Source organism: Melospiza georgiana, chromosome 1 (genome assembly GCF_028018845.1).
Source record: "Melospiza georgiana isolate bMelGeo1 chromosome 1, bMelGeo1.pri, whole genome shotgun sequence".
In the NCBI taxonomy this organism is placed as follows: Eukaryota; Metazoa; Chordata; class Aves; order Passeriformes; family Passerellidae; genus Melospiza; species Melospiza georgiana.
In genome coordinates this window covers 115,607,634-115,621,319 of record NC_080430.1, presented here as the reverse complement: position 1 = coordinate 115,621,319, position 13,686 = coordinate 115,607,634, and positions in this window count along the sequence as shown.

The following is a 13,686-nucleotide window of genomic DNA, read 5'->3' as shown; positions in this document are numbered from 1 at the left end:
GACCTGCTGAAGATGACAATCAAGTGTCACCATTTGACGGTGTAAATGCCTCTTATTTCTCTAAGACTTCAAAAGGCTTGCAAAGCTTCTGTCCAGACATATATAGCTTAAAGGCCCACTGCATTCACTCTTGTACTACAAACACTTCATATATTCTGAAAAGATATAAGAAATCATCAACTTTGCAGTAAAAATAGCATCAATAGAACTATGCTTTACTCAGGCTTAAAGCTAACAAGCTCCAAAAATAATTATCACTGTCCTAAAGCAATCAATATTGACATAGAAACACCTTTCATCCACTCATTTGGGTGGCTTGACTGACATCCATGGAATTATTAAAATTTTTCAATAAGAATTTAGCTTTAATATCTGGAGAACAGTTGTTCTTTATATATAAATCTTTCAGAAAGAAAAATTGGAGAATATAAAATCAGCCAAGAAAATTGAAGCACACAAAATCAGGCCACATGAGAAAACATGTCACTGATTAAAATTGTAATGCCAAGCACGCTTACAATTTTTCTGAGGTGGTGTCATTCTCACTTTTAAGCTACAAGCCTGTTTATCCCCAAAAGATCTTTAGTTCTAGGTTCTAATGCTAAATATTGCACTTAACCTGTACTGCATATCCCTCTTGGTCCTATTTTTTAAGGGCTATTGACTGGGCAATAACTGAAATTATGACCATATCACTGTGAGTCTGTCACTGAGTTTCAGTGAAAGGTCTCGTCTCTCAATGAAAACAAGCAAAAGGAACAAAGCTCATGTTTGGCTCTTTGTGAATGTAGTGCCAGGTAAGTACAAAGGATCTACCCTCATGACTGCAGGCATCAGTGGAAATTTTCCCTTTTTTTTGCCAAATGTTGTCCTCTAGGAAGGCAGTGGAAGAGACACAGTTGGTTTAAGGTCCAGTGCCTGCAGTTAGCCTGCAACACAATTCTATGAGGCCAAAAGGCCCAGGTCCTGCACCCTAAGCAAACACATGACCTGCTAAGTTCAGCCCAACCTGGGCTGATCCAAAGCTCCAGTGGAAGTTTTCAAAGTCCAAGGTTTCTAACTGACACCAAAATTCTTTGTATGAGACCAGAAAAATACACCATCAAATTAATTGTAACAAATATTTTTATCACTACTCTTCCTGAGTTTTGACCAATTACTCCTCCTTTTCTACAGACTTTGCTTCAGTAACTGAACTGATTAAATGTTATGAGTACCTAAAAACAACCTACACTTTCCACCTCCTTCTACGAGTCCTCAGTGTTCCCCAAGACCATTATCATACCTGGGAAAATGATGCTTGAGAAAGAAAAGGTGTGTTAGCAATTACATGTACAGCATGCTTGCTGATAAATTCTTTTTTCATTAGCAGATAATCAGCATCCCAGGTTGAGAAATATCAGCAGCCTTTTCTGCAGAATTACCCTGAGTGGGAGCAGGGTCAGGGCCCTGTGGGCAATGAGGGCTTCCCTGCCTGGCAATCCTATGGCCCTTGAAGGAGATCCTTTGTTTAAGCCAGAGCCATATGGAGCAGCAGTGAACACTTGAGTATTTTTATCATTCAAGAGTGAGTCACTTTTTCAGAAAGGGCAATTGCTACACCAGTTAAACTATTACTGTTGATCTCATGCCCCAAGAAAATGCTGATAACATGCCTTATATTTCCAAGTCCCTGCAACCTCTTATATTTCTAGTTTTGTTTTGTTTTGTTTTTTTTTACTGGACTGCTCAGTAAGGTATGGAACTAGGAAACTGCTATCAAGCTAATGAGGAAATTATCACATTAGGAGCAGGGGCCTGGGTTAAGTTCCCCTCAGTGTTCCCAGTCTCTTTACATCCTTTCCAGCAAAGCTTTCCAAAAAATGTGGCACTATTAATTTCTTACTACTGATAAGATTTTGAACCATCACATTACAACAGCATTTTACTGTTTGATATCCATGAACTTCTTATCAAGTTAATCCTCACACACTTTTATTCATTAAATTCTCCAACAGGGATCTGATAACCAACAGCTGAGGATGCAGAACGAGGAAAAAAGTATGCCTCCGGGGAGGAAAACAAAATAAAATAAAATAAAACCAGAGCTCTGCTTTTAAGAGAACTCTGCCTGAATGGTTAGCTGAACTGAAAAGCTCCTCTTTGAGTTGTTCTGGTTTTTGACCACCAGTACATTTAACTCAAACCTGAATACCCATTTGTGTTCAGTAGACAGATTCCTCTGGGAAATGTCTGGCCTTCCAGAAGTACAAATTAGCCCATCAGCTTTAAGTGAGCTAGAATTTCATTCTGCAATGTATAGCCTACCTCAGATTTAAATGCATAACAATTCTCAGATTAGTTTTCCTTATTTTCTTGCCTCAGATGTACTGAACCATCTACACTCACCTCCTGCTCTGTAGTATATTCTAACTGAATGGAAGGGTCAACCATCTTCTCTTTTTTTTCTGTGTTACCATCTGAAAAAAATCATCCTAGACTGCATTTTATTTGTTTACAGTACATTTACACAAGTCACTGCACTGATATGTGAATGCCTATAGAGCTTCTCAAATTCTTTAAACAGGACAAAAGGGAACAAGAAATTTTTCCATATCCCTAGATTTCATCTTTTACAACATTTAAAGAGACTCTCTTCTTCCTTAAATATTTGCTTTCATGACCCTCACAGCCCTTTCACCAAACTAAAAATGCAGGTGTCTCTGTACCATCCTTAACACACCGTGATTTGTAAAAAAGTCATGTTACAACTAACTGCAAACCTAATCAGTGCTGTCAACTTATTAAATATTGATTTCTTACTGTATTGGTCATAAAATCTTAATGTTTTACTGAAAATTTTACTTAAGACAGCTAGGGTTGTCATACAATCTTTTTGGTTTTTTATTTTTACCTTCTTTGTATTTCTTAACAATCCGTTGATTTATAACTATTATTCTTTGCATCTCCCAAAGAGCATGGCCAAAGAAAAAAATTAAGCAGGCAGCACATGAGTTCCTTGATCAACTTGTTTTCATCTTACCTTGCAATTTGCCTCAGTTTGTCTGCCTGAAATTCTGTGCAATGGCCTTGCCAACTTTCCTATTTTGTGAAGCATAAACTAAAGTGACTATGAGGGAACCTTTTGGTTCCTTCTGAAGAGATCATAAAACCTTTTGCTAGAATCTGGTCTTATTTTTTTTCATGGCTTATATATTTTACAGCTTTGCCTCCTACAAAATCAAAATAAAAGTTTTAAAGTAAAAAATTCCATCTTCAAACATCTGCTGCCTACTCCTGTAGGTGCCCATGCTCCTGAGGCTCCCAAATTGCTAACAGTACAACTTTGCTGCTGGGCACATGTACAACTATTCCAGGTCTGACACCTCTAAGCTGCTTAATGTCTTATCTTTGGTGCAATGCAGAGCTCATCACTGCTTTGCCAATCTTGCCTGGAGAAACCTGACCATCCCCTCTCCCAGCCCAGGCAGCCAGCTGTTGCTGTCCTCTTTCCTCTGGCTAGCAGTTAAAGGGATCTTTCCACCCCAGAGATCCAGTTCTGTTCCTGATTTAGAGCAAGGGTTTAAGTCCCTAAATCTAAGCCTGTGAGTCAGCTCAGTGCTCCTCCTCATGTCCAGGCTGTGTACAGGAACACACTGATGGGTGCACAACATCCAATTCCACAACAGACCTCACAGGTACAAATGCCCTGTGGCAAGACACACCTAATTTTAAGCCTTGGTTTTGATACTCATTTCTTTGACAGACAAAAACAGTGTCAAATACAGACCCCCCCATCTAAAGGCTCTGTATCTGCCCAGGATTCAGAAGCCAAAATGTCCAACTCAAATCTGAGCCTGCCTGGATGAAGCAACCCAACACCTGCAGCCACTGTATCGCTGCGCCTGAATCCCCAGTACAAGTCTAGCTCAGTTGTGTTGACTGCAGGCACAAGCAAGAAGATCTGAGAAAACACAAGTACCACTGACTTTTATTTGGGTGCCATACTTGCAGCATTAGATGTAAAAATTGGAACCAACTATATGCTCCTAGTATCAGCCCAGGATTCCCACTCTGAGATTCAAAGCAGAAGTCAGTCGCCACTTCTGTTACTGCAGCTCTCCAAGAAACTTGGTTTTGCCATTTCTGCATTTCTCTCACTTACATACAAACATTTTAAGTAGATATTTCTGCATATGCATGTTCATGTCTAAGTAAGTGTGTGTAGATACACAAACACACACCTACACCCAAAGTGAAGCTCTACTCAAATATCTTCAGTTATTTTAAAATCTTTTAGATTAAATAGTTGTTTTCTGATGTCTTCTTTGTAAATTCCCAGACCTGTTGTTTCCCTTTCATTTTATTTTGGTTTGGAAGTACATTCCCCTAAACTCCCTCATATGCTGAACTGGTGTTTTAACCAATTAACCCTTCTATACATATATAGAATTATGAGCCAATTAGATCTACATGAGTTTTTTGTAATGAAGATTTCCAGCCTCTATTTCTGCATTGTAATTTTGTCATAGTGCTTGTTTCTAATTTCAAATAAAGCTAAAATTTACATTAGATTGATAAATATTTTTGATATATACTCAATAAAAAATAGAAATGCAATGTCCACCTCCTTCAAAAATAATCAAATTGTTTTACATTATATTATAACATCAATCAAGTTGGTGTTATCGCCACCAATTCTCCATGTATCAATGCTTCTTCCCTTGTCTAAATCAAGCCCCATATATTTTTCAATAAAATTCTTCTACACACAGTAATATTGACTAATATTTACTAAAAATTATACATAAAAACTTACTACTTCATTTTAATAAATGTTCATTAGCAAAATTACGTATTTCTAATTAATAGCATATCTCTGTATTGAAGTTGTTAATTTTTAATCAAGTTACAATTAAATTATGAAAAGCCATAAAAATATTTGCTAGTAGGAAGTCTGTGAGATGAATACACGACCACAGAGTGGTAAGAAGTATCATTGATGATTCCAAGTTCTTTCAGTAAAATATAAGAAAGACTACTCAAAGTTTCATCATGCGAGACACTGATATTAGACAAGATAAAATATTTTAAAATTTAATTTTTTAAAAAAGCTTGCATTGGCCAAGTTAAAGAATAGGTGACCCACTATATTTTTTTTCCTATCTCTTAACCAAATTTAGTCAAATCATGTACTCAGTGTTGGACACAGATAAAATCCAGTACATATCATTTTTAATTGAAAGGATCTGTACATTTTCCACTTAATGGAAAGTATCTGTTCATTAGATTGAGTCCCAGACTGATCCTTGTGGTGTTTCTCCAGTAATAAAATATCACAAAGCCAAGAAAAAGCAGATGAGTTAACTTTAAAGACAATGTATCGCCTATCATTAAACACTGAGGAGTGGTCAGTGATGGAAAGGCCTGGCTGTCAATACAGGTTCATAACATTTCTGCTTCTGCTGCTCCATTGCTACAGAAAGTTGACATGTTTTTAAGCTTCCTTCCCCTTACTATTATTATTCTTCTCTTAAACAAAAAAAATCCTTCTTTCTCCCATCACCTGTTAGTGTTCAAGTCAGGCTCTTCTCAGCCAACCAATAGAACAAGAAGCAACAGGCAGAAACTGAGGCACGGGAAATTCTGTCTGTATAGAAGAAAGAACAGAAGAAAGATCATCTGCTCTGTGTAGGTGACCATGAAGTGGAACAGATTGTCCAGAGAGGTTGTGGGCTCTCTCTCACCTGGGTGTTCAAGAACCATCTGGATGCAATCCTGTGCCATGTGCTCTAGGAGCAGGGAGGTTGGAACTGATGACCCACTGTGGTCCCTTCCAACCTGACCCATTCTGTGATTCCATGAATGTGACTGCAGCTGCAAAGGAGGTGTGTTCAGATGCTCCACTCCCCTTCAGGATACAGCTACATTATAATATGCTACTCTGTGAAATGTATACATGCTGCTATCTTCCCTCTACTGAATATTGAGCAGAATCTATTTTCAAATTATTTTCCAAATTAAAAATTATACATTTTAATTATTTATTTTTTGTTATTGTCCTTACATTTCTTGACAATTTCAAACACTAATTAAGAAAAAGTGCTCAGATTTTCAGATTATACTGAAGGAAAAGAGTATTCATATATAGATCTAATACTGTCTAAAGGGATGCTGAAGGGGAGAAATATATTCAGGTCAATTCTTGAAACCTTTTGGTAATCATGACTTGTTGCCATCTTATTGCAGGGGTTCCAAACTGTTGTCTCCTTATCACAAGAGTTTCATAACTTCTTGGTGTTTCTCATAGGTAGCTCCTCAGAACACTGACTCCTCCTTCACAAAGTAGCCACCTGACTCCAGTTCCCTTCTCAACCAGCCAACGAACTCTTTTATAGCACTCTTCTTCTCACTGGTTACAGCTGTGGCCTGTTAAAGTCAGGCCTGCTCCTAATCTTTGATAATTGGCCCAACTGCAACTCCTTAGGGGTAACATCACTTTCTGCACTATCTTCATTTTCTTATATTCTATTCCCCTATAATTCCCCCTTTTTCTTTTAATTACAGAGTTGCAGCATTTCTAAAGGACATGTTCAAATAAATAAACATTATGACACATTTATATATTTCATTTAGAATTAATAGTTATACTAATGTTCAGACAACATATTACAGTACGAATATACCTTTATTGTTAAGTATTGGTTCAGTTTTGCAGCTTTTCTCAGTTAACAAAGTACTTATCTTTTATACTCATATTTAACAGACATTAATAGCTGCAATTGATATGCTCCACTAATCAATAAACAATTGTACTAAATAATAGAACTATTCTTTTTCCAGCTCTTACAGTTGCTTTAGTAAATTCTCCCCTTATTCTTTCAGTTTTGTTGCTTTTCCTCATGCTGTTCTCTGCCCAGATCACCATGGGATCACGTTGCTTAATGTTTAAGTCTTCTTTCCTGAACCACCACGGGATCACATTGGTTGATACTTAAGTCCTTTTTCCCAAATCCACTGGGTCATAAAGTTTAGTATTTGAGTCTTTTTTCCTGAATCACATCGGGGTCTCCAATTTTTGCCATCTTATTGCAGGGGTTCCATACTGTTGTCTCCTTATCACAAGAGTTTCACACCTTCTTGGTGTTTCTTGTGGGCATTTCCTCAGAGCACTGACTCTTTCTTCTTCACAAAGGAGCAAACTGACTCCAGTTCCCTTCTCAACCAGCCACTCCACTCTTTTATAGCACTCTTCTTCTCACTGGTTACAGCTGTGGCCTGTTAAAGTCAGGCCTGCTCCTAATCTTTGATAATTGGCCCAGCTGCAACTCCTTAGGGGTAAGATTACTTTCTACACTATCTTTATTTTCTTATATTCTATCCCCCTACAATGACTTACCACGGTGACAAAGAAAGTATGTTTTATAGTAAAATATAGGTCATGCTTCCATAGGATACATTTATGCAGTTACACTTTTCTTCAGAGGAGCAGCAGCTGACACTTGCTTTTTGCAGGCACAGCCATTTCTGTCTTCAAAGAATCAGAAGACAGCACAAGGCCTTAGAGAATGGAAAAAATAGAAAACTCCTCAGAAACACAAAAGCCCCTCTGGAGCAACCTCTGCTTAGAATCCCAATCGTCGTGTCTACCACTTGAAACACGCCAAGAAAAGAAACCTACTTGCAGCAAATTCTTTGAATGTTACTGAAACAAACCAGTAAATTTTTTTGCAAAATCACCTCTGATAAGGTCACCAGGCAAGGTCAACCCTTGGCAATCTCTGCAGCGCCGTGACAGAACAATGGGCCCTCTGCTCAGAGCGAGTGGCAGGCGCGGGCTCTGCGACTCTATCTGGGCAGATAAACAACCCCGTGACTGCAGATAAACCACAGCCAGCGGAAAGAGCCGTGTCGGGAAGGTCTCCCCTCATGTTTTTCTTAGCAGAGTGCCACAGGGAAATACTCAGCTGCTGAAGGATGTCTGTTTGCTTAGAAGAGGCTGATCTAAAAAGAAGTGATATAGTATAATCTGGTCACGCGAACTGTCTCTTAGCAATTAGACTGTTTTAGTGGTTTAGTGTTATTTTAGGCTTAATTTTTGCTTTTGGAAAGAAAACTTGCTGCTTGAAAAACACAGTACATGTTACGCCACATCATCCATGCACTTTGATGATATCAGAGGCTATTAAAGTCATTGCATCATTTTTATAAGATGTATAACCTCAAGCTGAACTGAGTTACTCCTTTGCCTTTTTGAATTACAGAGAAAAAGAAATGTGGTACTCTTTGGTCAGAGTGTTTTCTGGATACTAGTCCTTAACTTTTATCTCCTTTGAGAAACTAAGGAGAATGGAGGTGAAAAATAATTTTTGTAAAACCTCACTACAGGGGTAGAACAAAAAAAATTTAAGTTAGATACTTCTTTCTTTTTATTACCACTTAAATTGCAGACCTTCCTAGGATTGTCTCAGACTAAAAATAAATATAAATTGAGAGATAGTTCCTAACATACGTTATTTTGTTTATACTGCAATAAATAACAAACTTCTTTGAAACTCAAAAAACAAAATTCCCTGTCAAGATGTAACCTGAAATAGCTGCAGAAGCAAGAAGGTAAGATGAGAGGGTACTACGTAATAGCAACATGTCTATTCACTACAAAAGGAGCCAATTCAAATTAGATTAATTTTTATTTGTGAGAACCATTTCTACCACCTTGGTAAACAAATATGCTAAACAAGAGCCATACCCAAAGTCCCCTCCACACAGGCACATACCATCAGGCCCTTAATTCCCATTATTGTGCTTCAATTTTACCACTGTTACTTGCCCTTCTCCAATGCAGTTGTGCATTCTCCTAATTTTAAATACTTCAGAGCTTTGTTGAAATGATACATTTTGCTTTATCTTTCATCAATAATTCAGTTTCATTCTATATTGCATGTGCTCCCCATCACATTATATACACTTCACAAATATGCAAGACATATTTGTTTCTGTTATCAATTCAAGTGGGAACAGAAGTGTAAATCTCAAAGTTGGAGAACAGAATCATGGAAGGAATAATAATGACTCATAATCGATCTGCTTTCAAAAAGCATATTTAATACCTAGTAATAACAGTCCTTTTAAAATGACCAAATTGTTTATATACAAGCATTCAGAATAAGATAAACAGACAGACAAACTGTTATCAGATATTGCAAGGGCTTTTTTATTCTGTCGAGTTCAAAGTTTTGTTACTTCTGCTACTGTCTTAGACTACATTAATTTTATGTCATATAGCAAAGAAGTTTTATTTTTAAAAGAACTATTGGCAGGGTTGCAGACAAATACGCTCATGCATTGGTTGTCCATGCAAAGGTTTTGGCAGCAGGGGGATAAATGGAGGAAGGAGAGGAGGTTGAGGCTGTGCTGCGCTGGACACAGCTGATTCCTGTCAGCTCCAACAGACCTAACACAGGACACAGATGAACCCATCATGTTCACACATCTGTGATAACATATTTAAGAAAAGAAAAAAATGCTGGACAGATAGAGGAGGAAGAAAAAAAGGGAGTGAGAAACAGCAGTGTAAGCACCAATGCAAGAGAAAAAGAAGAGAAGGCGCTACAGACGCTGGAGCAGAAACTCCCCTGCAGCCCCTTGAACAACCTACACTGAAGCTGAGATCTGATTGAGGGCTGGCAAGACCTCATGCCAGAGCAGTTTTTGCCCTGTAGGACTGCAGTTCATGGAAGGACCCACATCAGAGCAGAGGAAAGGTGTCAGACGGAAGGAGAGACTGAGAGGATCTGCTACGGACTGACTGTGGCCATCCCTATGCCTCACTGTACTGATTGTGGGGTGGGGTCAGGATCTGGGAGAAGGGAAGTTAAGCTTGGAAGAGGGAAAGAAAAGATGCTGCTCGGTTTTATTGCTTGCCTTTGTTTCTCACTACCTGAACCTATTTTCATTGGCAATACATTAAATTCATTTTCCCCAAGTCAGGGTTTTTTTACTCACAACAGTAATTGGCATGCAGTTTCTCTAACTTTATCTCAACCCACCAGTTTCCTTATCCTATTTTCTTCCCCTGCCCCCTGAGGAGGAGTGGGTGAGCAGCTGGGTGGGTGTTTGGCTCTCAGCAGTGGCTAACACACTGCAGCTCCCCAGGAGAAACACAGATCCCTGAATTCAGGAACTGCATCTCCGGGCTTGTGCAGCTCATCTAGATGAAAATCAAGGTGTTTCATGAGAATTGCTGCCTCATAAATATTCCTTTTCTAAACACAATGCCTGCCAGCAGCAGATGTAGATAAGGAACAAATGAGGCTGAAAATACTTTTTTGCTTTAGTTATCTTCAAAGGACTCAGAGCTAAACTCTTATAATAGGAAGTCTTTAGTCAGAGCAATATTTGCCTTGGTACTGGTCGATTTCAGACAACCTGTCCACAAATGGACACAAACTGTGTCCTTTGCCCAAGTAATCCCATTCAAGTAAATGCAACTTGTACTGAGACCAAGGGTTTTGAACTCAAAGTTGTCTAAATTCAAACTATTCAGAGGAAATTTAGTTCAATGCATTCCAATGCTTAATATGCTCAAAAAAAAAAAAAATTGAGCTCACAAAAACCTTATTCTGCTATTTTCTAAATGAAATATCTCTTCTTTGCTTAGAAGACACCTTTATTTTAGAAACTTACCATATGTTCAAAATGGTAAAATGAGAAAAGATCACAATCAAAATAACATATCAAACCATTAAAATGAAATATTTTTAGCTGATGAGAGCTTTTTTTCTTGGTTGGTGCCCAATTTTTTTTCCCTCTCTTCTGAGACTAACTCTGGATTCACAGAAAATGAGAAAAAAAAACCCAACTGAAATCTCAAAAATGCTTGCATGATGGGAAAAGGCCATGATTAGAATTTAACAGGACAATCAGCATTATGATCACATCTTAAAAAGCGAATTCTGCTTTTTCCAACATTTAAAACAAGAATATAAAAACTGCATAACTGGGAGCTTGCCACATGGCAGCTGACATAAGTGGGCCTTACTCTCCTAAAACCCCAGGGACTTGCAGCAAATTACAACAACAGAAGATCAAGGGGATCTTTCTGTGATATTATGAGCATGCTGTTCCACAAACATCTACAGGCAACTCAGTACTACTAAAGCATGAAAAAGTAAAGCGTTACTTTGGGAGAGCATAGATGCATTAACAGAGATGCTCAAAATAAAGCCAACAAACATTGTTCAGTACTAAAAGTACTTCTTTGAAATTACTAGTGCACGTTGTCAAAAGAAGGATTAATATCTTAATGCTAGTAAAGAGTAATGTCTCTTTTAAAGTTTGTGTCAAATCACTGCTTGAATCTTTTCCTCCTCACAGCAATGTCCATAATTAGCCAATATATTTCAATTTTTAAAGGCAACTTTTTCTATTTGAAGAAAATTGAGAAAATTGAAGTCACTGCATAGCAAAAGTGTACCCATCTAAGAATCAAATTTAGCCACTGCATCCTGCTCAGTTCAGAATCCTAATGTGAAGTTAATGGACAAATACAGAGGGAAAAAAAAAATCTTTTTCCCAAAGTTTATGAAGCAGTAGCATTGCATTACCTAGGCTTTTGTTCTTAGTGTCCTAAAGTAGGAACTCCTATAACAAAGTTAAATATTCACAAACAGAGGGTTATATCAAAACAAGGTGTCTCACAGGGATAAAAAAAAACCCCCTGTGCGATCTGTGACACGAGGGACCAACTCTGTCCATTCTAGGCAGGCAAAGCTAAAGTGAGTTAATTTCAACAAACAGAAATACTGATGCAAAAATCTGTATAAGGGAAACAAACCCATTTGACTTCTGCAGAATCCTGCTGCTTCTTTCTAAAAAGCAGATATTTGGGTAAAACAAACTATACCAGCAGTGATTTTGAGCTAGTGCTTTTAAGAGCTCTCTGTTAACATATAAGAATGAGACTGACTTTTTAAACCATAAAGTCTGCAATATTTCTGGAATACACCCTATTGCAAAATGCTCTATGTTGTGCAATGCTCAGGAAATTTTCTGTGTCAGCCCCAACCTCTGGCAAAGACAACATATAAACCTGAAAATTGTAATTTCAGTCATGTGCCATTCTGTATTTGCTCATATTTTAATATCAGACTGAAAAAACAGCTAAAAAGGGATACTTTTGAAATGTCATAAAAATTTATTCATATCACTTAGCTTCATCAAGATATTTATAACTGATGATAAAATTTGCTCTTGTGCTAGAAATGACAAATACTGTCCACACCCGTAAGCCTTTTGCGGCGCCTCTTTTCAGTTTGTCTTTGATGCCAGAGCCTTATCTGTGAAACAAACCCATCAATTTCCAGACAAAAACTGGAAAGAGATTAGCTCCCTCCCTGCTGAGATAAATCACTTCCCTGTGTACTCACTTGCAAACTTCAACATTTTTTATATGGTTTTCACTCTGGCTTGGACTGCGAAGGAATTTTAGCTTGAAGAGAATTAATACTTCTGTGACACAAACATAGAACTGCAGGCTTAATTTTCAGAATTGATTGATAGCATTTTTCTTTAACTACCTAAAATGCAAACAGTTATTTACTTGTTTAACTTGAATGATCATACTGGGTTTCAAGCCAGGCAAGAAAGAAAGGAAAATATTCTTTTTGCATCTGTTTAGATTAAGTTGATAGTTAAACTTTAGAGGATGACTTTAAGAACTCATGTTGCACAACTACAAATATATTTTTGATTCTACATGTGAACAGCATAACACAAACCCAGGTCTTATAAGCTTCTGGAAATATTCCAGCTTTTTAACACCCAAGATTCCAGTGCAGGCCATTTCTTGAATATTATGAATGTTGTGCAAACTCCTGCTTTATAAAAACAGTTCTAGCCTATAATTACTCTAAAATAGATGCAAAATTAAGCTACAGCATACAGTCAAATGCATTGACTTACATATACAGAACAAGGAAGCAAGTACCAGATAGGCCTTTAATATCCAGAATAAATCTCCTGTAGATCAAAAATTCATTTTTTTATTACAATTGCCTCTTAAGACACATAAACAGACAGATATTGGTGTCCATTCAGATCAGTATAAACAGACCATTAAGACAGTTTGTAAAGGTATTGACTTGGAATCACAGAGCAGCTGATGCTGGAACGTGCCTCTGGAGGTCACCTAATCCAACCCACAGCTCAGAGCAGGGTCAGCCACAGCAGGTTGCCTGGAACCATGTCTAGGTGGCTTTTGAATATTTACAAGGATAAGACACCGCTGTCTCTGAGCAACCTGTGCCGATGTTTCACCATCTTCACATTAAAAAAAAATTTTTTTTATGTTTCAGTGAAATTTCCTGTGCTTCACTTTGTGCTTTTTTCCTAGATACCACTGAAGAACAGTTTGGCTTTGTCTTCTTTACTCCCTGCCCATCAGCTATTTATATACATTAACAGCCACCCCCTGACTTTTCTCAAGGCTAAACAAACCCAGCTCTCTCAGCCTCTATTTAAATATTAGACGCTCCACCAATCCCTTAATCATCTTAGTGACCCTTTGCTGGACTCAAGCCAGAATGTCCATGTCTTTCTTGTACTGAGAATTGGTTTCTCTTTTACTTTTCCTTCAATCTGTAGATTTGAAGACATACCTTTCACATACTAAATACGTACTAACACCAAGTAAACTCTGGACTTTCC